The following is a 20473-nucleotide window of genomic DNA, read 5'->3' as shown; positions in this document are numbered from 1 at the left end:
CTTGTTACCCAGGCTGGAGTGCAATGGCGCGATCTCGGCTCACCGCAACCTCCGCCTCCCAGGTTCAGGCAATTCTCCTGCCTCAGCCTCCTGAGTAGCTGGGACTACAGGCACGCGCTGCCATGCCCAGCTGATTTTTTGTAGTTTTAGTAGAGACGGGGTTTCACCATGTTGACCAGGATGGTCTCGATCTCTTGACCTCGTGATCCACCCGCCTCGGCCTCCCAAAGTGCTGGGATTACAGGCGTGAGCCACCGCGCCCGGCCAAATATTTGTTAAATGAATAAATCAATGAATTAACCACTCCCATCATGATCAATCAATTCTTTTATCAGTGAGGGCTAACCACTAGTTTTCTTTCTTTGTAAACACAGGCATATGCTCGTCTTTTATGTATTTTTATATTTATTATACCTTAAGTTCTGGGGTACACGTGCAGATCATGCAGGATTTTTACATAGGTATACACGTGCCATGGTAGTGGTTTGCTGCATCCATCACCCCGTCATCTACATTAGGTATTTCTCCTAATGCTATCCCTCCCCAATTCCCCCATCCCCTGCTGTTTCTCCCCAGTCCCCCATCCCCCAGGTCCCAGTGTGTGTTGTTCCCCTCCCTGTGTCTGTGTGTTTTCATCATTCAACTGCCACTTATGAGTGAGAACATGTGGTGTTTGGTTTTCTGTTCTTGTGTCAGTTTGCCGAGAATGATGGTTTCCAGTTTCATCCATGTCCCTGCAAAGGACAGGAACTCATCCTTTTTTAATGGCTGCATAGTACTCCATGGTGTATATGTGCCACATTTTCTTTATCTGTTCTATCATTGATGGGCATTTGGATTGGTTCCAAGTCTTTGCTATTGTGAACAGTGATGCAGTAAACATACATGTACATGTGTCTTTATAACAGAACGATTTATTATAGTCCTTACTTTTTTTTTTTTTTGAGACAAGGTCTTGCTTTGTCACCCAGGTTGGAGTGCAGTGCAGTGGCAATCCTGGCTTACTGCAACCTCTACCTTCCTGGTTCAAATGATTCTCATTCCTCAGCCTCCTGAGCAGCTTGGACTACAGGTGCATGCCGCCATGCTTATCTAATTTTTGTATTTTTAGTACAAATGAGATTTCGCCATGTTGGCCAGGCTGGCCTGGAACTCCTGGCCCCAAGTGATCTGTGTGTCGCGACCTCCCAAAATGCTGGTATTACAGGTGTGAGCCACTGCACATGGCCCAGGCTCATCTTTAGAGTATGATTTTAGTTATTATCTGTCCACTACCTTAAATTCCCAAGCAGTAACAGTTAATATTAAGTGAACAAGTATGTAAGACAGTGGAGCAGTGATAAAAAGTTTATACTCAGGATCCATATGCCCGTTCAAATCTCAGTTCTGCCCCTTGGCAGCTGGGTGACATTTGGACAGATCACTTATCCTCTCGCCTGTTTTCTTACTTATAAAATAGAAGTAATAATTATATGTATTCAGCGGGTGGTTACCAAGACTCAATGACATAAAGTCTTTTAGAAATCCTAATCTTAAATCTAAATTTTAAATTCTTTTTTTTTTTATTAATCATGCCACATGATTTTTTTTTTTTTTTTTGAGACAGAGTTTCACTCTTGTTACCCAAGCTGTAGTGCAATGGTGTGATCTCGGCTCACCGCAACCTCCACCTCCTGGGTTCAGGCAATTCTCCTGCCTCAGCCTCCTGAGTAGCTGGGATTACAGGCACACACCACCATGCCCAGCTAATTTTTGTATTTTTAGTAGAGACGGGGTTTCACCATGTTGACCAGGATGGTCTCGATCTCTTGACCTCGTGATCCACCCACCTCGGCCTCCCAAAGTACTGGAATTACAGGTGTGAGCCACCGCACCCAGCCCCAATATAATTCTTAATCTTGTCTTCTTTTTTTTTTTTGAGACAGAGTCTCATGCCGTCATCAGGCACCAGGCTGGAATACAGTGGCACGGTCTCGGCTCACTGCAACCTCCGCCTACCAGGTTCAAGCAATTCTCCTGCCTCAGCCTCCCAAGTAGCTGGGACGACAGGCACGCCACCACGCCCAGCTAACTTGTGTATTTTTAGTAGAGACAGGATTTCACTGTGTTGGCCAGGATGATTTCCATCTCTTGACCTCGTGATCTGATCTGCCTGCCTTAGCCTCCCAAAGTGCTGGGTTTACAGGCATGAGCCACTGTTCCCAGCCATCTCGTCTTCATTTTCAAAGGATGAGTTAACTGAAGTTTAGAGAAGTTAGCTAGCTTCCCCACTGTTATCAGCTAGTAAACAGTCACGGATTGGTTCATCTTTACTACATAGTCTGTCTACTGTGCTGGTAGGAAAAGGCCCAGACAATAAAATAAGATGTCTCTACTAAGGCCTTTTTTGTGTTTTTTGGGATGGAGTTTCGCTCCTGTTTCCCAGACTGGAGTGCGATGGCCTGATCTTGGCTCACTGCAACCTCTGCCTCCCAGGTTCAAGCGATTCTTCTGCCTCAGCTTCCTGAGTAGCTGGTATTACAGGCATGTGCCATCATACCCAGCTAATTTTTCTGTATTTAGTGGACACGGGGTTTCACGATGTTAATCAGGCTGGTCTCGAACTCCTGACTTCAGGTGATCCACTCACTTCACACCACCACGCCCAGCCTAAAGTCCTCTTTTTAACATAAAAAAGCAAAGCTGGGCCAGGTGTAGTAGCTCACACCTGTAATCCCAGCACCTTGGGAGGCTGAAGCAGGCAGATCACCTGAGGCCGGGAGTTTGAGACCAGCCTGACCAATGTGGAGAAACCCCGTCTCTACTAAAAATACAAAATTAGCTGGGTGTGGTAGTGCATGCCACGGGGTTTACTTCTGCAGGGCTTTCTTCACGCCTGTGCTTGGCTCTGCTCACAAGCGGGCGCTCCCCTTGCACCTCCTCCTGCCGGGCTCACCACGAGGCGCCTAGGCTCCGCAGTGGAAAATGCCGTGTGTTTGCTAGGGAGGTGAAAGAGGAGCTCTCCACCAAAAGGCAGCATCAGCCATTTAAAATTTTGGCAAGGGAACTGTAAGTCATGAGGCATTAGATGGAAATATATATAGTGCAGTTCCAACAGAAAAAGTTGATGGAGCATGTTACGTTGCTACTTACAGAGATACTTTTGGGCTTGATTAGATAGAAAACCTAACAAACAAGCTGACAAAAGATTTAAAAATTTTCTACATTCAAAAGAAAACGTCAAAGAATTTTCTTGGAATATTGAGGAGTACTTCAAAGCTGCTCCAGAGTGCTGGATAGCAGCAAAAGAAACAGAACAATTAAATAGGAATCTGGTCCATGATGAAACATGGACATATTTCTGGTTGGGCACTAGTAGAGAAAAATAACAAACAGCATTACTGGCGTTTCTCTTTATGAGTTTGCAGATGCTCTGGTACTAAAGCATCATCCTGAGGATCCTAGGCTTTTGGAAATTAGTGCAGTGCTATTATCAGATCTCTTAGAACAAATATGGGAGCTTATAGGAACAAATATTAATGGAAATCCATATGGGTTAGGAAGGAAGAAGCATCCATGGTATCTTATACCACGTGAGCCATTTCAAATAAGAAACCTGCCTACATCAGGCCAGGTGTGGTGGCTCATGCCTGTAATCCCAGCACTTTGGGAGGCTGAGGTCGGGGTATCACCTGAAGTCAGGAGTTTGAGATTGGCCTGGCCAACATGGCAAAACCCCGTCTCTACTAAAAATACAAAAATTAGCCGGGCATGTTGGTGGGCGCCTGTAACCCTAGCTACTCAGGAGGCTGAGCCAGGAAAATCTCTTGAACCCAGGAGGCGGAGGCTGCAGAGAGCAGAGTTGCACCACTGCACTCCACACTCCAGCCTGGGTTTTAGAGTGAGACACTGACTCAAAAAAAAAAAAGCTGCCTACGCTGAAGCACATCGATCTGTTGTCCTGTTTTTTTTTTTTTTTTGAGATGGAGTCTCGCTCTGTCGCCAGGCTGCAGTGCAGTGGTGCAATCTCTGCTCACTGTGCAACCCCCGCCTCCTGGGTTCAAGTGATTCTTCCGCCTCAGCCTCCAGAGTAGCTGGGACCATAGGTGTGTGCCACCACGTCCGGCTAATTTTTGCATTTTTAGTAGAGATGGGGTTTCACCATGGCCAGGATGGTCTTGATCTCTTGACCTCATGATCTGCCCGCCTCGGCCTCCCAAAGTGCTGGGATTATAGGCGTGAGCCACTCGCCCGGCCTGTTGTCCTGGTTTGAAAGTCGCAGAGTAGGTAAAATGGAAGGAATAGTATGGCATTGCAGTGATGGTGGTTTAATTAAGGTCCATTACCATCATCTTTGCTTACACTGGCCAATTGTAGATGTTTATATGAATTCAAAACAAGTTATTTTCAATAAGAAAGTTAACACATACGACCACGCATTTGATACCGTTTAGTAATTTTTTCATTAGAAATTTAGTAGGCTAAAAGATATAATACTTGAAATATAAAATACAAGTGCAATTAAAATTAGTTTTATTTATTTATTTTTTGGAGACAGGGTCACCCACACTGGAGTGTAGTGGTACAATCACAGTTCACTCCAGTCTCGACCTCCCAGGCTTAAATGATCCTCTTACTTCAGGCTGTCTTGAGTAGCAGGGACTGTAGGAGCGTGCCACCATGCCTGGCTAATGTGTTTAATTTTTAAATTTTTTTTGTAGAGATAGGGTCTCAGTATGTTGCCCAGTCTGGTCTTGAGCTCTTGGGCTCAAGTGATCCTCCTGCTTTGGCCTCCCAAAGTGACAGGATTACAGGGGTGAGCCACCTCACCTGGCCAGAATCACCTGGCCAGAATTAGCTTTATTACAGTTAAAAAAAAAAAAAAAAAAAGAGAGAGAGAGAGAGAGAAGGCTGGATGTGGTGGTTTACGTCTGTAATCCCAGCACTTTGGGAGGCTGAGGTGGGTGGATCACAAGGTCAGGAGTTCGAGACCAGTCTGGCAAATGTGGTGAAACCACATCTCTACTAAAAATACAAAAATTAGCTGGGCATGGTGGTACGTGTGCGTAGTCCTAGCTACTCAGGAGAGTGAGGCAGGAGAATTGCTTGAACTTGGGAGGCAGAGGTTGCAGTGAGCCAAGATCGCGCCACTGCACTCCAGGCTGGGTGATAGAGCAAGACTCCATCTCAAAAAAAAGAAAGAAAAGAGAAGACAAGCTGAGAAACAGAAAAAATAATACATCTGGTAAAAACTGCAAGAGATGGCTGGGTGCGGTGAATCATTTGAGCTCAGGAATTCAAGACAAGCCTGAACAACATGGTGAAACCCCATCTCTACCAAAAAAACAAAAATTAACTGAGCGTGTTGGTGCATGCCTGTGGTTCCAGCCCTTGGGAGGCTGAGGCTGTAGGATCACTTGAGCCCAGGAGGTGGAGGTTATAATGAGCTGAGATCATGCCACTGCATTTCAGCCTGGGCAACACAGTGAGACCCCATCTCAAAAAAAAGCTATGAAAGAAAGACGGGGAGAAAGCAGGAACAAGGATTGGGAAGACTGCTATGTGTAGACCCTCCTGTTCCACTAATAAGGGAATGTGACCTTTGATAGATTGAGTATAGGGAACATCATTGAAGCATTAAAGAGGTGTGTCTTCCCTACTTTTTTGCCTCCACTCTACACTTAGGTCAGACATTCCTTGAGAGCGGTATTATCAGGCCCAGAGTAGAGATAAATGAGAGGTGGTTGAAATTGATCGATTGTATAACATATTTAATATAAGCAGTGACTCTATGGGGTCCTTTAAAGCTTTTATTTTCTGGGTAAACATTTGTACTTGGGTCAGTGCTGGGAGTAGTGACTGCTTTCCACTCTTTCTGCTTTTCTTCTCTCTCTCTTTTTTTTTTTTTTTTTGAGACGGAGTTTCACTCATGTTACCCAGGCTGGAGTGCAATGGCGCGATCTCAGCTCACCGCAACCTCCGCCTCCTGGGTTCAGGCAATTCTCCTGCCTCAGCCTCCTGAGTAGCTGGAAATGGGGGCGCGCGCCACTATGCCCAGCAATTTTTTTTTTTTTGTATTTTTAGTAGAGACAGGGTTTCACCATGTTGACCAGGATGGTCTAAATATCTTGACTTCGTGATCCACCCGCCTCGGCCTCCCAAAGTGCTGGGATTACAGGCTTGAGCCCACTGCGCCCGGCCTCTCTCTCTTTTTTTTTTGAAACGGAGTGTCGCTCTTGTTGCCCAGGCTGGAGTACAATAGCGAGATCTTGGCTCACCGCAACCTCCGCCTCTGGGTTTAAGCGATTCTCCTGCCTCAGCCTCCCGAGTAGCTAGGATTACAGGCATGCACTACCACGCCCGGCTAATTTTGTATTTTTAGTGGAGATGATGTTCCTCCATGTTGGCCAGGCTGGTCTCAAACTCCTCGACCTCAGGTGATCTGCCTGCCTCAGCCTCCCAAAGTGCTGGGATTACAGGCGTGAGCCACTGCACCCGGCCTGCCTTTCATCTCTTGATCACCAGTGGCAGGAGGGTGAGGCTAGGTAGGAGGGAAAGGTTGGTGTAGGCTCTGGACATGCCCAGGGAGGGTTGGATTGTAGCTGGTCCTCCTAGAGGTAAGAACCGGATGTGTTCAGGGAGAGTCCTCTTATTACTGCTCTCTTGGCCACAAGCTGGCAGGCTACAGTTTTACTAAGGAACACAGGAACACAAAAGAGTTCAGAATATGGTTTACATGCACACACACACACGCACACACACGATCATATTTTTTGGTTCATTTTTTATTGTCATATAATATACACAATAAAGTGTAGCAATCTTAAGTGCTCCATGAGGTTTTACATGTGAAGACACCTTTTAGCCATAATTCAGATAAAATTATCTGAATGTATGCAGCAGCCCAGAAAGTAATATAAGGTCTATTTTCAGTAAATACTATCCAACCAAAGTAACTAATATTTATTTTTCCACCCAAACATAGATGGGTGTTGAATTATCTTTTGGTGTGGACTATTATAAATAAAGCTACTTTAAAAATTGTTTTTAAGATGGAGTCTTGCTCTGTTGCCCAGGCTGGAGTGCAGTGGTGCAGTCTTGGCTCACTGCAACCTCTGCCTCCCGGGTTCAAGTGATTCTTCTGCCTCAGCCTCCCAAGTAGCTGAGACTACAGGCGTGTGCCACTACGCCTGGCGAATTTTAGTTGAGATGGGGTTTCGCCACGTAGACCAGGCTGCTCTCGAATTCCTGACCTCATGATGCACCCGCCTTGGCCTCCCAAAGTGCTGGGGTTACAGGTGTGAGCCACCTCGCCAGGCTCTTGTATATGTTTTAATGACTTTCTGCTGCTTCTTGTTTTAGTCTTCAACTATTGCCTGCTGTCTTTCTAAAGCAGCTGTTATCATTACCACTCTATTTTGATTTTGCAAAAAGGCATATGGCATGGGCATCCTCACCTTATATCTCCCATAATCCTTCTCACTGCAGTTGTCTTACATTTATCATTATTTCAAAGTCTCACTCTGTCACCCAAGCTGGAATGCAGTGGCACCGTCGTAACTGACTACAGCCTCAAACTCCTGGGCTCAAGCAATCCTCCTGCCTCAGCCTCCTGAGTAGTTAGAACTATAGGAGCTTACTTAAAAATTTTTGTAATTAGAAAAGTACCACATCAATGCATTAAAGAACAAAATATATTCCACCATGTGCAAAGTAATAGTCAAAATTTCCCCCTAATCTATCTCCCCATTGCATTTCCCAGAAGTTACCAACGTTAATAGTGTTAAGGCCTTGTTTCAGGTTGTTTCCTATGCACATAAAAGCATGTAATAGTATGTAAATAGTGTAATTTAGATATGGTGCCATATTTATATATATTTAATACATACAGTCACAATGTCCTTTTTTTTTTGAGACAGAGTTTCATTCTTTCCTGCAGGCTGGAGTGCAGCAGCATGATCTCAGCTCACTGCAACCTCTGCCTCTGGGGTTCAAGTGATTCTTCTGCCTCAGCCTCCCAAGTAGCTGGGATTACAGGCGAGAACCACCACACCCAATTAGTTTTTGTATTTTTGGTAGAGATGGGGTTTCCCCATGTTGGCCAGGCTGGTCTCAAACTCACGACCTCAAGTGATCTGCCCTTTTCTACCTCCCAAAGTGCTGGGATTACAGTTATGAGCCGCTGGGCACAGCCCACAATATACACATTTCCCCTCTACTTGCTTTTTCGATTTCTCCATAGGTCATGAATATCATGTCATGGCATACTCTGAAAACAAAATATAGATTCCTGGCATCTACAGAAAAACCTCCTGAACAAAAACCTTTAAGAGTAAAACTTAGAAATCCATATATTTTAAAAGGACCCCAAGGGATTTCACTGTAAAAACTAGATTTGAGGCATAGGCCACAATAAACTCCAGGAGAGCAGAGACTAGATTCACACATATTTTAGATGAACGACTCCTGTGTACTTTTGACTCTGTTAAGTGAATATTAATGGTTCTACTTTCTCCTCCATATTGATTTTCTAGACCAGATTTTATGTTTGACCTCTCCGGAGAAATGAGGAGGAAGATAACTTCACTGATACAATTTTAAATACAAAATAACTCAGGAATCAATTGAGTGTCCCTAGAAAACGGGTTGAAACCTTTTTTTTCTCCTGCTCTGGTTGTCAGATCATTTAGTTACTAGGTATTAATAATTGAAGCTGGATTATCAACACAGAGAGATATTAGATTTTGTTTTTCATGGTGAAAGCTAAGTGTGTGTTGGGATAGGGACTGTTAAAAAAAAAAACCACCCTATTATCAGGAAGCCTAACAAGCACATAGCAAAGAGAATTTCAGTGGCCCAGAAGTAAAAACACTGGCAAAGATTACTTTGCAGTTTATAAATATGGGATTTTTTTTTTAAAGTGTCTTACTCTGTTGCCCAGGCTGGATTGCAGCAGTGTGATCTTGCCTCACTGCAACCTCCAGCTCCCAGGTTCAAGCGATTCTTCTGTGTCAGCCCCCTAGTAGCTGGGATTACAGGGGCTTGCCACCACACCCAGCTAATTATTGTATTTTTAGTAGAGACGGGGTTTCACCATGTTGGCCAGGCTGGTCTCAAACTCCTGACCTCAGGTGATCTGCCCGCCTTGGCCTCCCAAAGTGCTGGGATTATAGGTGTGAGCTGTTGCACTCAGCCAGATCTGGGCTTTATTTTGACCATTTTGTATAGCCATTGTGTTTTATGGGATTGTTGATGTAACTTTTTACATTTTATTTATTTTTATTTTTTGAGAAGTAGCCTCACTCTGTTGCCCAGGCTGGAGTTCAGTGGCATGATCTCAGCTCACTGTAACCTCTGCCTCCCGGGCTCAAGCAATTCTCCCTCCTCAGCCTCCCAAGTAGCTGAGATTACAGGTGCTCACCACCATACCTGGCTAATTTTTGTATTTTACTAGAGATCGGGTTTCACCATGTTGGTCAGGCGAGCCTCAAACTGCTGACCTCAAATGATCCACCCGCCTTGGCCTCCCAAAGTGTTGGGATTACAGGTGTGAGCCACCACACCCAGCCTGTTGATGCAACTTTTTATACCATACCTTTAGTGATCATTTTTGCCTAGGGTTGTCTTGTCTATATGGGCTCTTTTTTAGTTTCATATGAAATTTAAAGTAGCTTTTTCTACTTCTGTGAAGAAAGTCAATGGTATCTTAATGGGAATACCATTGAATCTATAAATTACTTTGGGCAGGATGGCCATTTTCATGATATTGATTCTTCCTATCCATGAGCATGGGATATTTTTCCATTTGTCTGTGTCCTCTCTTTTTTCCTTGAGCAGTGGTTTGTAGTTCTCCTTGAAGACGTCCTTTACGTCCCTTGTAAGTTGTATTCCTATGTATTTTATTCTCTTTGTAGCAATTGTGAATGGGAGTGCACTCATAATTTGACTTTCTGCTTGTCCATTATGTGTCCAGGAATTTATCCATTTCTTCTAGATTTTCTAATTTATTTGCATAGAGGTGTTTATAGTATTCTCTGATGATAGTTTGTATTTCTGTGGGATCAGTGGTGATCTCCCTTTTATCATTTTTTAAATTGTGTCTATTTGATTCTTCTCTCTTTTCTTCTTTCTGAGTCTGGCTAGTGGTCTATCTATTTTGTTAATCTTTTCAAAAAACAGCTCCTGGATTCATTGACGGGTTTTTCATGTGTTTGTCTCCTTCAGTTTGCTCTGGGCTTAGTTACTTCTTGTCTTCTGCTAGCTTTTGAATTTGTTTGCTTTTGCTTCTCTTGTTCTTTTAATTGTGATGTTAGGGTGTTGATTCTAGATCTTTCCCACTTTCTTGTGGTCACTTAGTGCTATAAATTTCCCCCTAAACACTGCTTTAGCTATGTCCCAGAGATTCTGGTACATTATGTCTTTGTTCTCAGTGGTTTCAAAGAACTTTATTTCTGCCTTAATTTTGTTATTTACCCAGTAGTCATTCAGGAGCAGGTTGTTCAGTTTCCATGTAGTTGTGTGGTTTTGAGTGAGTTTCCTTCTTTCTTTCTTTTTAAAAAATAGTTTAACAATCATTAGAGTGAACCGACAACCAACAAAATGGGAAAAAATTTTTGCAATCTACCCATCTGACAAAGGGCTAATATCCAGAATCTACAAAGAACTGAAACAGATTTACAAGAAAAAAACAAACCCATCCAAAAGTGGGTGAAGGATACGAACAGATACTTTTCAAAAGAAGACATATATGAAGCCAACAAACATATGAAAAAATGCTCATCATCACTGGTCGTTAGAGAAATGCAAATCAAAGCCACATTGAGATACCATCTCATGCCACTTAGAATGGCAATCATTAAAAATTCTGGAGACAACAGATGCTGGAGAGGATGTGGAGAAATAGGATCACCTTTAGACTGTTGGTGGGAGTGTAAATTAGTTCAACCATTGTGGAAGACAGTGTGGCAATTCCTCAAGGACCTAGAAATAGAAATTCCATTTGACCTAGCAATCCCATTACTGGGTATATGCCCAAAGGACTATAAATTGTTCTATTATGAAGACACACGCACAGGCATGTTCATTTCGGCAATGTTTATAATAGCAAAGACATGGAACCAACCCAAATGCCCATCAATGATAGACTGGACAAAGAAAATATGGCACATACACATCATGGAATACTATGCAGCCATAAAAAATGATGAGTTTGTGTCCTTTGTAGTGACATGGATGAACCTAGAAACCATCATTCTCAGCAAACTGACACAAGAACAGAAAATCAAACACCGCGTGCTCTCACTCATAGGTGAGTGTTGAACAATGAGAACACTTGGACACAAAGTGGGGAGCATCACACACGGGGGTCCGTTGGGAGGGGCTACAGGAGGGATAGTGGGAGGGAGGGTGGGGGAGGGATAAAGTGGGAGAAATGTCAGGTATAGGTGATGGGGGGATGGTGGCAACAAACCACCTTGCCATGATTATACCTATGCAACAATCTTGCATGATCTGCACATGTACCCCAGAGTGTAAAGTACAATTAAAAAAAAAAGAAAAGAAAAAAAGAAAAAAATAGTTAATATATTTTAATAGCAAACTTACAGGAACAGCACAAAAGACGGACAACATTAAAAACATGTACTTGTCCTGGCACAGCGGCTCACGCCTGTAATCCCAGTACTTTGGAGGGCCAAGGTGGTTGGGTCACGAGGTCAGGAGATCGAGACCATCTGGCTAACACGGTGAAACCCCGTCTCTACTAAAAATAAAAAAAAAATTAGCTGGGGGTGGTGGCACACATCTGTAGTCCCAGCTACTCAGAAGGCTGAGGCAGGAGAATTGTTTGAACCCGGGAGGTGGAGGTTGCAGTTAACTGAGATAGTGCCACTGCACTCCAGCCTGGGCGACAGAGTGAGACTCTGTGTCAAAAAAAAACAAAACAAAACAAAAAACCAAAAAGAAACCAACATGTACGTGCATGTAGGACAATTCAGAAAAATAAAGTGAATGGATGTAATCTACTATATGATAAAAATGCTACAAACAACATTTAGTTGCCATCAATGAGAAATTTTCTTGTTTTTAAAAAATCCAAATTCTGGCATAGTCCAGAAAAATTTAACAAGTTTATTTATAATTATTATAAAGTTGAACCGCTGAAACTTGTTCACTGAAACATTTTAACTTGCATTAATACTTTACGTCTCCACATTTATATTAAAAATTCACACTCAAATGAGAATGGAAAAACTACCAATACTTGATTTCTGTCCCCTATTTTTCCATTTGCAATCATATACTTATGTACCTTTTGATTCCATGGGAAAAAAATATCTAACATTCAGAAGTACCAATAACAGGAAGAAGATAATTTTTTTTTTTTTTTTTTTTTTAGATAGAGTCTCACTCTAACAGCCGGCTGGAGTGCAGTGGTGCAATCTCATCTCATTGCAACCTCTGCCTCCCAGTTCAAGTGATTCTTTCGCTTCAGCCTCCTGAGTAGCTGGGACTACAAGCTGCCACCACCACGCCTGACTAATTTTTGTATTTTTAGTAGAGATGGGGCTTCACCGTGTTGGTTAGGATGTCCTTGATACTCTGACGTCATGATCCGCCCGCCTTGGCCTCCCAAAGTGCTGGGACTACAGGCACCAGCCACTGCGACCCTCACATCATAGTGGATTCTCAAGCACCACGTATGTGGCATGCTCGCTGGATGTGTTTTGGGATAATTGTTTTTTTTTTTTTTTTTTTTTGAGATGGAGTTTCGCTCTTGTCACCCAGGCTGGAGTGCAATGGCGCCATCTTGGCTCACCGCAACCTCCGCCTCCTGGGTTCAGGCAATTCTCCTGCCTCAGCCTCCCGAGTAGCTGGGATTACAGGCACGCGCCACCATGCCCAGCTAATGTTTTGTATTTTTAGTAGAGACGGGGTTTCACCGTGTTGACCAGGATGGTCTCGATCTCTTGACCTCGTGATCCACCCGCCTCGGCCTCCCAAAGTGCTGGGATTACAGGCTTGAGCCACCGCGCCCGGCCCGGGATAATTGTTATACGTTTACTATGGACAGCACACAGGTCGGTGTCTTCGAAAAGGACAGTCAGATAGGCCTCACTTGCCTCCTGCAAAGCACAGATAGCTGTGCTCTGGAAGCACAGATCTGTCTTAAAGTCGAGCAATTTCTCGCACTAGATGCTGTGGAAGGGCAGCCACGGTACCAGGCGGGCAATCATGAGGTTTCTTCGCCCCTCCAGTAGGGGGCTCACTCTTGGGAGCGGCTTTTCTAGCCAGAGCGGCTTTTCTAGCCAGTTGCTTCCTGAGCGCTTTACCGCGGGTTGATTTGTTGGCAGCCTGCTTTGTAGGAGCCATGATATACAGACCTCCTCACTTACCCCCCTTTTTTCGGCTGGAGCTGGAGAGAGAGAGGAGATGCTGACGTGGAAGAGCGGCTGGGACACTTTCAGTGAGTTTCTTAATCTTGAGTTCTAATTTGACTGCACTGTGTTCTGAGAGACTTATGCTTTCCGTTTTTTGGCATTTGCTGAGGAGTATTGTACTTCCAATTATGTGGCCAATTTTAGAATAAGTTCTACATGGTGCTGAGAAGAATGTATATTCATATTGAATGAAAGCCCACTCTAATGCCATTATTTTAGCTTCTTAAAGACCCAGTCACCAAATACAGTCACCTTGTGAGGTGCTTGAGGTTAGAGATTCAACATACGAACTTTGAAGGAGCACAACTCAGCCCATGACGCACAATAAGGGTGGAGAAACAAAGGGAAGAATTTGAAGTTACCAACCTTTAAAGGTTTACAGTAAGGGCCTTGTAGATCTAATACTCAGAACTTTGAGAAAAAGGGGAACTTGGTCTGGTGCGTGTACCTCTCAGCTCAAAAACCAATACCACAGCACAAATTTAAGATACAAATATCTTACTACCAAGATGAAATACGAGGTACTAGAGTTTACTGTCTTCTCTGAAAAAAACAAAGAAAAAATCACAAATAATAGACAAAAATATATAAAACCAGGTTTTAAGACATCAAGCAATGAAGGGCCATAATCTTGGAAAATGGGAAACAAATGAGTTGAGCCCTGGGCTCACACAGCCTACTTACCTGAGAGAGACCCCAGGTTGTGTTGTGTGTGTTTTTTTGGCTGTTTTCAGTTTAGTGCATGAAGGAGTTACACTAGTCCAAGTTAAATGGGGACCCCAAATGGTTACATCATACAAGCTGTGAGATTTATAAATTCGTGACAAGGGACAGAAGGGAAATTCTACTCATTGCAAGGAAATCCTCACTTAAGCTTCAGTGAGCCACAAGCACTTAAAACCCATCAACCTTCAGCTGATAGTCCTTAGCTAGTCCAATCTCTATGAGGAACTGGCGTCTGTTCTTGCGTTGGTCACCCTGTAGCTGAATTACTTCTCCATATTCTGGATGCTCTACAGTACCATTGTAGGCAAACTTCTTCTTAAACGCCTTCACTAGTTTCTTTTTTTTTTTTTTTTTTTGAGACGGAGTTTTGCTCTTGTTACCCAGGGTGGAGTGCAATGGCACAATCTCGGCTCACCGCAACCTCTGCCTCCTGGGTTCAGGCAATTCTCCTGCCTCAGCCTCCTGAGTAGCTGGGATTACAGGCATGCGCCACCATGCCCAGCTAATTTTTTGTATTTTTAGTAGAGACGGGGTTTCACCATGTTGACCAGGATGGTCTTGATCTCTTGACCTCGTGATCCACCCGCCTCGGCCTCCCAAAGTGCTGGGATTACAGGCATGAGCCACCGCGCCCGGTCTCACTAGTTTCTTTTTATCGTAATGCCTTGGACAGTAGTAAGGGTCTTCCTGCCGTTTCTCTGTTGAATTTTTATATGGATATAATCCTCAGCGCCAGCAGGAAACAGTTATCACCTTTACCTGCATCAGCAAAGGGGTAGAAAGAGTGGAGGTTCTGGATAGTGGACACACGATATGATTCCTTTTTCCCAGTGGAAATGGCCTGTGGAAGGCGGTGGTGGTGGGAGAAGGCGGGCAGTGGGGACAGAAGGTCGGGAAGTGAGGGGGCTCAAGGGAACCCAGGCAGGGTCTGGTAGACTCTGTATGTTAAGAAGACCGAGTTGAGAGTCTGGGGAAACTGAGGCAGCTAGGGTTCTCAGGACAGAGTGCCAGAAGTGAAGGAGCTGCCCCAGAAAGAACTCCGGAGATCTGTAGAGGGTGTCCTTTAGTATTTAGGAGAAAGCTGGTCAGCACATCTGTGAGAGGAACACTGACACAAAGCTGGGGAAAAAAACCACTGAGAGGATTAGAAGAGCATATAACACACAAGGCAAGAGAAACTGCTGTCTTACTAGCTCGACTAGAGAAGCTCACAATTCCTGGGTCGGTGGGTACAATACTGAGAACAGCCTTGACTCAGTAGTGTGAAATAGTTAACCCAAGACTAATTATAGCTCTGGTCATTCCTAATGTCTTTTTTTTTTCTTTTTAGAGTCTTACTCTGTTGCCCAGGCCGCTGTGCAGTGGCATGATTTCAGCTCACTGCAGCCTCTGCCTCCTGGGTTCAAGTGATTCTTGTGCCTCAGCCTCCCGAGTAGCTGGGGTTACTGGCATATGCCTCCACGTCTGGCTAATTTTAGTATTTTCAGTAGAGATGCGGTTTCACCATGTTGGCCAGGCTGGTCTCAAACTCTTGACCTCAAGTGATTTATGTCCCTGCCTTGTCCTCCCAAAATACTGGGATTACAGGTGGGAGCCACCACGCCCCACCCATTACTAATGTCTTAAAAGCAAGACCAAAAGAGGATCCAACCATTTCCAAGTAACCTTATATCTGAGAATAAAGCTCAAGAATATTTATTGAGATACAAAAAGATGCAGAACCCATGAAGGTGAAATTCACACTTTTACTAGGCATGAAAAAAAGCAGAAAAAACTGATGCATAATGAAGAGAAAATCAATCAGTTGAATTGGATCAAGAAGTGATACAGAGGCCAGGTGTGGTGGCTCATACCTATAATCCCAGTGCTTTGGGAAGCTGATGTAGGCAAATCACCTGAAGTCAGGAGTTTGTTCGAAAGCAGCCTGGCCAACATGGTGAAACTCTGTCACTACTAAAAATACAAAAATTAGTACTGGGCATGGTGGTGGGTGTCTGTAATCCCAGCTACTCAGGAAGTTGAGGCAGGAGGATCACTGGAACATGGAAGGCGGAGGTTGCATTGAGCAGAGATTGTGCCATCCATTGCACTCCAGCCTAGTGACAAGAAAGAAAAAAAAGAAAAAAAAGTCCAAAAAAAAAAAAAAAGCGATATAAATGTTGGAAGTAAAAGTAAAGGACATTAAAGCCAGTTATTATAACTCTATATCATATGCGCAAAAAGATATTTTTTTGCAAAGACCTAAAGTGAGTTTCTACAGGTAAAAGTGACAATGCCCCCCTCACAACAGCTTTATTTGTAATAGCAAAAAAAAAAAAGAAAATAATCTATATACCACAAACAGGTGAGTGGTAAACAAACTGTGATATATCTGTACAGTGAAATACTACTCAGCAATAAAAGGGGCAAACTGTTGATACACACAACATGGATGAATCTCAATTATGCTGAATGAAAGAAGCCAGGCAAAAGGAGAACACAGAATGCTAATTCATCTACAGTGATAGAAAGTAGATGAGTAGCTGCCTGGAGGTAGGAGTGGGTAGGGATTACAAAGGGTTATGAGAAACTTTTCAGAGGGTGATGGATTTGTTCATTATCTGGATTGTGATGATGGCTTCATGTATATACATACATCTGTCAAAACTTATAAAATTGTACACTTTGAATATGTGATGTGCAGCTTATGGCATGTTAATTGGTAAAGCTTTTTTTGTTTTTAATAATGATTGACAGGAGTATTTAAGATCTGTCTCAAAACATCTTTTCTGGAGGTTGCCACACACCAACCTGTAACGTACTTTGTACTTGGAAACAGTAATATGCAGTTGTTCTGTCAGTAACTTGCTTTGATGGGTAGTTCTACCCACAGACCCTTAGTAGGAATGTTAGCTAGCATTTGCCTTCAGCTTTGCTTCCAGCGACTCTTCTCTTCCTGACAGGATTTTTGCAGACCCAACAACCTTATATGACATTTAGAGGGTAAGACATTTAGTATTAACTCATATTCTCACTAACTGGGTCAATGGAAAGAAGTATGGACAAGGAATGGAGTCTTGCTGAGGTTATGCTGCCACTCAGTAGAAACACATAGCAGTAAAGCGCTCACTGCCTGGTGATGGTCTGTTCTCAGCTTTCTAGTACTGTATTCTCCTCTGTAATTGTGCAGTGTCTTCTGCCTGGAAATCTTCCAAATCTTCCATAAGACATTTGATTTTACAACGTTCATGTGAAGAAAAGTTACAATAATCATGACTTGCTAACCTTAGTTAGGTCAACAACAGGTTTAAAAAAATCTTTTTTTCTCTCTCCTCATCTCCGCCATTGTTAAATAATTCAGGAAATACCTAGTGAGGGCTTAGCGCCGGGCACACTTAGCTGTCATGTACGTCTACAGCCTTGTTATTCAAAGGGTAGTGGAACACAGTCTCCGCATCATCTGGGAGCTTATTAGAAATGCAGAGTCTTAGTCCTCCTCCAGACATACAAGATCAGTTTCTGCATTTTAACAAGATCCGGTGGTGAAATTTGTATGTGCATTTAAGAAGCTGTGTTCTGGAGAATTCTCCTTAGCTCTACCAGTTAAATACAGCCATGACTTTGAGAAACAAACTTCACTTCTCTAAGTCATTAACAAATGGATGGTATGGGAATAATAGTAGAACCCACCTCGTATTTGTTGGGAGGATTTAGTGAGACAAACCTTCTAAAGCCCTTAACATACTGGCTGCTAAATGCTTTTTACTTTTTTATTTTCATTTTTATTTATTTATTTTGAGACAGAGTTTAACTCTTGTTGCCCAGGCTGGAGTGAAATGGCACTATCGATTCACTGCAACCTCCGCCTCCCTGGTTCAAGCAATTCTCCCGCCTCAGCCTCCCAAGTAGCTGGGATTACAAGCATGTGCCACCAAGCACAGCTAATCTTTTTGTATTTTTAGTAGAGACGGGGTTTCTCCATGTTGGTCAGGCTGGTCTCAAACTCCTGACCTCAGGTGATCCACCTGACTTGGCCTCTCAAAGAGCTAGGGTTACAGGCCTGAGTGCTAAAAAAAAAATTTACCTTTTATTATTCTTATCACTATTATTATGTTGTAGTTGGAAGAAAAACACTTTTTAAAATAATACAACTGTCATAGCCACTTCCTCTCTAGTTCATTTATGTGTTCATAATGGTGACAGACATTATTGCAACAAACATGAAAAATAAATATGACACTTGATCCTGAATTAGAACTTGAAGAAGAAAGGAAATGAGGGAAAGGGAATGTCTTAGCTTGAACTCTAATAACAAAGTACCAAACACTGGGTGGCTTAAACAACCGATGTGTATTTTTTTTTTTTTTTTTTTTTTTGAGATGGAGTCTTGCTCTATTGCGCAGGCTGGAGGGCAGTGGCATGACCTTGGCTCACTGCTACCTCCACCTCCCAGGGAGATTCTCCTACCTCAGCCTCCTGAATAGCTGGGATTATAGGTGCACACCACAATGCCTGGCTAATTTTTGTGTTTTCAGTAGAGATGGGGTTTAACCGTATTGGTCAGACTGGTCTTGAACTCCTGACCTCAGGTGATCCACCTGCCTCGGCCTCCCAAAGTGCTGGAATTACAGATGTGAGCCACAGTGCTTGGCCTCAGAAATGTATTTTCTTACAGTTCTAGAGGTTGTGGTGCCTGCATGGCTAGGTTTTGGTGAGGATGCTCCTCCTGGCATGCAGATAGCTGCCTTCTGATTGTGTCTTCACATGGCCTTTTCTCCACAGTTGCATGTGGAGGGGGAGAGAGATTGTTCTCATTGTTCTCTCTCTCTCTCTTTTTTTTCTTTTTGAGATGGAGTCTCTCCGTCATTCAGGCTAGAGTGCAGTGGTGCAATATTGTTTCATGTAACCTCCGCCTCCCTGGTTCGAGTGATTCTCCTGCCCTAGCCTCTGGAGTAGCTGGGACTACAGGTGTGTGCCGCCATGCCTGGCTAATTTTTGTATTTTAAGTAGAGACAGGGTTTCACCATGTTTGTCAGGCTGGTCTCACAAACTCCTGACCTCAAGTGATTGGCATTTTATTTAGTTGTCATGTAATCAATGAAATAAACATTTTCATCAATCCCCAAAAGTTTCATTTTCCTTCTTAGTAATCCAATCTCCCTTCCTCTCTCACCATTCTCAGGAAAGCACTAATTGATTTCTGACACTGTAGATTAATTTGCATTTTCTCTAGAATTTTATAGCAGTGGAATTCTACAGTGTGCATTTTTGGAGTGAGGGTTCTGGCTTCTTTCACTTGATGTAATTATTTTGAGATTAATCATGTTGTTGAATGTATCAATAGTTTCTTATTTTTGGCTGGGGGGTGGTTTACACCTGTAATCCCAGCACTTTGGGTGGATGAGGTGGGCAAGTCACAAGGTTAGGAGTTTGAAACCAGCCTGACCAACATGGTGAAACCTTGTCTCTACTAAAAATACAAAAATTAGCCGGCGTGGTGGCACGTGCCTGTAATCCCAGCTACTCAGGAGGCTGAGTCAGGAGAATCACTTGAACCTGGGAGGAGGAGGTTGCAGTGAGCCGAGATCATGCCATTGTACTCCAGCGTGGGTTACAGAGTGAGACTTTGTCTCAAAAAAAAAAAAAAAAAAAAAGAGCTTCTTATTTTTATTGCTAACTACTATTCCATTGTATTGATTTACCAGTGTGTTCACCCATTCACTAATTTATTGGGCACTTATGTTTTTTTTGGTTCATGACTCTTACTAATGAAATTGCTATGAGCAAGTAGAAGTCTCTGTATGAGTCTATGTCTGTGTCTTTGTATGGATATATTCTTTAATTCTCTTGGTAAAATATCTAAAGTTGGAATGACTGGATTATACAGTAGATCTATGTTGAACTTTTGTGAAACTGCTAAATTATCGAAGTGTTTGTACCACTTTAGAATCTCTCCAGCAATATATGAACACGTTCATTTTTTTTTTTGAGATGGAGTTTCACTCTTGTCACTCACTGGAGTGCAATGGTGTCATCTTGGCTCACTGCAACCTCTGCCTCCTGGGCTCAAGCAATTCTCCTGTCTCAGCCTCCTGAGTAGCTGAGATTACAGGTGCCTGCCACCACGCCTGGCTAATTTTTTGTATTTTTTAGTAGAGACAGGGTTTCACCATGTTGGCCAGGCTGGTCCTGAACTTCTGACCTTAGGTGATCCACCCTCCTTGGCTTCCCAAAGTGCTGGGATTACACACGTGAGCCCCTGTGCCTGGCTATGTTCATTGTTTGATGACTTCACCAATATTTGATATGGTCATTATCTTTAATTTTATCCATTATACAGTGGGTATAGT

General features: G+C 43.2%; 2 pseudogenes; one reads left to right on the top strand and one right to left on the bottom strand.

The window, feature by feature from the left end:
* LOC116565370 overlaps positions 1 to 4433 on the top strand; it is a 13396-nt pseudogene extending 8963 nt beyond the window's left edge.
* A 9706-nt stretch (positions 4434 to 14139) lies between these two features.
* Positions 14140 to 17119, bottom strand: LOC116565369 (annotated as a pseudogene).
* Between the last annotated feature and the right edge of the window lie 3354 nt (positions 17120 to 20473).

This window comes from Sapajus apella, unplaced genomic scaffold (assembly GCF_009761245.1).
Source record: "Sapajus apella isolate SASKATOON/1434 unplaced genomic scaffold, GSC_monkey_1.0 scaffold40, whole genome shotgun sequence".
NCBI lineage: Eukaryota > Metazoa > Chordata > Mammalia > Primates > Cebidae > Sapajus > Sapajus apella.
The sequence above is the reverse complement of the archived record's forward strand: the minus strand, read 5'-3'. Positions and strand labels throughout refer to the sequence as shown.